The sequence below is a fragment of the Castor canadensis genome, chromosome 10 (genome assembly GCF_047511655.1).
Source record: "Castor canadensis chromosome 10, mCasCan1.hap1v2, whole genome shotgun sequence".
In the NCBI taxonomy this organism is placed as follows: Eukaryota; Metazoa; Chordata; class Mammalia; order Rodentia; family Castoridae; genus Castor; species Castor canadensis.
The window spans coordinates 54,904,431-54,908,043 of record NC_133395.1 but is presented as its reverse complement, the minus strand read 5'-3'; positions in this window follow the sequence as shown (position 1 = coordinate 54,908,043).

Below are 3,613 nucleotides of genomic sequence, written 5' to 3'. Positions count from 1 at the left end.
TGTGAAAAAGGTTCAGTAAGCCAAACATCTTAGAAAAAGTGTATACATAAATATTTGAATATATAGATGTACTTACCTTTACACAGCAAATACTCAAAAACAGTATGTAAACTGAATACTTTTAAATGTAAGCAATTTAAATGAGGAAGGTATGAGGATAGGTAAGACACCCAAGAAACTAGATAGCATTTGTTGCCCTCAACGCAGAGAAACTAAAGCAGATACTTCAACGCAACTGAGGCCAATAGGAGAAGGGGACCAGGAACTAGAGAAAAGGTTAGTTTGAGAAGAATTAATTTAGAAGGTAACACACATGTACAGGAAATCAATGCATGTCAACTCCCTGTATAGCCATTCTTATCTCAACTAGCAAAAACCCTTGGTCCTTCCTATTACTGTTTATACTCTCTCTTCAACAAAATTAGAGATAAAGGCAGAATAGTTTCTGCCTGGTAGTGAGGGGGGTGGGGGGAAGGGGGAAGAAATGACCCAAACAATGTATGCATATATGAATAAAATAAAAATTAAAAATAAATAAATAAATAAATGAAACCTGTAATGAGTCCTATCAACCAACACTAGCTTGTTTTGTAATTTTGATTCTAATATTGGGCTTTTTCAAAATGAAGCACAACTGTAAATACATATAGAATATAAGTATGCATGTATGTACAAACGCCCTTTAGAACAAGTTCTCCTTTCTTTTATAAACATTGTCCGTAAAATGTTTTTGCTAAAGTTTGTGTCATTGACTCAAATGTACATCTTCATGTTTGAGATTTGATATTAGGACTATCTATGCATAAAGATTTTGTCAGTTCTCTTCTACCCTTGGTAAATTTTTAAGTTAACTTAAAAAATTGTGAACATTTCTATAAAATACATGTTTCATTAGACAAATTCATGTCATCAGCTTATTCAGAAATCCACTCACAGGAATTTGTATTTTGTAAAACTGTAGATTGTATTTCAGAGTGTAATAAAACCTGATAATAAGAAAATGGTTGAGTGGATTTAGTGATTAATCTTAGTGTACATATATATATAATAATAAATGATATAAATAAATATATAAATTATATATAAATTTACATATAGTATTTACATATAAATCTGTTTTTTTTATCTAGTTTTTAGTGTTGTTTGAGGTGGTAGTGGAAGAGGAGATGTAAGGATGAGGTTGACAGATTTGTAAACCTGTTGCAGTGGAGGATTGTTGGCATATTTCAGTGATGTAAGCCAATGTGACAATAATTACACGTAATTGAAAGCCAGCAGTACCTTTTCTTCATTTCCTTTTTTGCCAGCCAAGTGGCATCTACTGCATCTTAAGACAGTAGTAGCTCACCCTTCCAATCTGAGTCACACTAGGATCTTGAAAACCTAAAATGTTCTAGGAGGATTGGTTTATATCACCACTGGAAACTAGAAAGATACCACCAATATGTATGTCTCTATACTCATATAAAGATTTTCCACCATTTGGAATGTCACGGTTATCAGTAAAATTAGTATTTAAGTCATAAAGAGCTTTCTATTTCATTGTCCTCTCTGAACCCTTGATTCTTCTCTTTCAAACTAGACCTTAGTTTTCTTTCTGGGACATAATTTGCTTCTCTTCTGTCATTCCTACACTTTGTCTAACCTTGAATTTCCACTTTGCCTTTAAAACGTACAATTTTTTTTTTCTGTTAAGTTGCTGTCCTTGGGTATTTGGTGGCTTTTCATAACACTTACTTTTTACTTTTGGTAAAAAGTAAATTATTAGCTGGGCACGGTGGCACACACCTGTAATCTTAGTTGCTGGGGCAGCTGAGATTAGGAGGATCACAGTTTGAAGCCAGCCCACCCTGGCAAAAGTTTAAGAGACTTCACCTCAACTATTGAAAGCTGGGTGCATGTGCCTGTCATCCCAGCTATTCGGGAAGCCTAAGTAGGACGGTGGTCCAGGCCAGCGTGGGTATAAATGTGAGATCCTACTAAAAAAAAAAAAAAAACAATCAAAAAGAGCTGGAGATGTGGCTCAAGTGGTAAAGCATTTACTTGTCTAGCAAGCCTCAAGGCCCTTAGTTCAAACAAAAAAACATATTCTCCATCTTCATCTGATTATGGAGCTTTAAAAGGGGAGCTTCTTTTTGACAGCCTCATTACGTCTTTGAGTTGCTAAGATCTCCATTCAACTTGTCTAGAATCCACTCAATTCTCACGTGGAGTGCTACCAAGGTGATTAATTTAACATGAGAACAACCAGCCACCTCTTTGCCTGGAACCTTTCATTGGTGATCTCTCCCCAATCTACCAAAAAGAAAAAGTTTCCCAAGTTAATATCCCATATAAAGTATACCTTCTACCTATTTTTCCATCTTGATATTTTTTTCCCTGCTTGTACTACACAGCTTCACACCTCTAGCTTTACTCAAACTATTCCCTCTATCTGAAATGCCAGTCTTTATCACTTCACTGAGCTAGTTCCTGCTCATCTTGAAGACCACAGGTAGGCTTCTGGAAGCTCATTGCTTCCATCCTTATCAAAGCTTTGGTGTACTAAACACTGATCATCTGTATATCTTCTGATCTCTTTCTTATTTTTAGAACCCAGGACAGATTACTGAACCACGTGGGTGGAAGATGGTATGCAGAACTGCTGGTTTGCCTGGTTAATAGGATGGCAACTGTTTTAAGGACTAAGTGTGTAGGAAGTAGCTGCTGCCTGAGAACAGTGTGACCATTACATGTAATTAGAGTGTGTCCTTTCATCCTTTTTTCTTCAGAGATTGAGTTTATGTATTCCATTAAATTGAGCATCTGATAACCAGGTCTTTAAATTCCGTGTCTTTATGTAGAGTTTAATTGGCAAGCACCAGACATACAGTAGTAAGGTGTGTTTAGAGTGAAAGTGTAGTGAGATCATGATATTGGGGCCTTTCTGTTTGGGGAAACTTATTTTCTTCATGAAAGTTGTTTTCTCTCTCAAACTGTGGGATTTAAAACTAAAATGTCAAAAAATACTCATATTCCTGATCTAATAGTTTCTAAAGGTATCTTGTTCCTGAGAGATTTCCTTTATGTCATTATAAATAAATAAGCTATTCCTTCTCAGCCACATCTGCCAAGCAGCACTGTCAGCCCTATTGCTAGGAGAGGAACTTGGTGGTAATTGGACTACATCAGCAACCTGATTTGTACTACAAAGGTATAAATCATCATGCTGCTGCTTGCTCAGTGACCGCTTATTGAAAATAGATTGAAAAAAGTATGAAGACTTGCTTTTCAGAATGTCAATAAAGTTCTGATTTACCGTCAAATACATAATTCCTTTATCCTAATACTCAACACAGGGGTGCCACTTGATAATCACTTGGCAGCACAGGTAGTTAAAGAATCCCCCATGAGCCACCAAATTGAAGTTTATAATCTTTAGTTTCAGGTAGATTCCATTGTGTGTCCTAGTTTCTTGTTTTGTTTCAGTTTTTATCTGGGAACTCTGGAGACCCACCTGCAAGACTGGGAAGAAGGATGAAGATGAAGAACATTTGAGGAAGTCTGTACAAATAATGACTGGAATGGTTTTGGTCCTGACTTGATTAGAAGGAACTCAAGTGCATGACTGAGA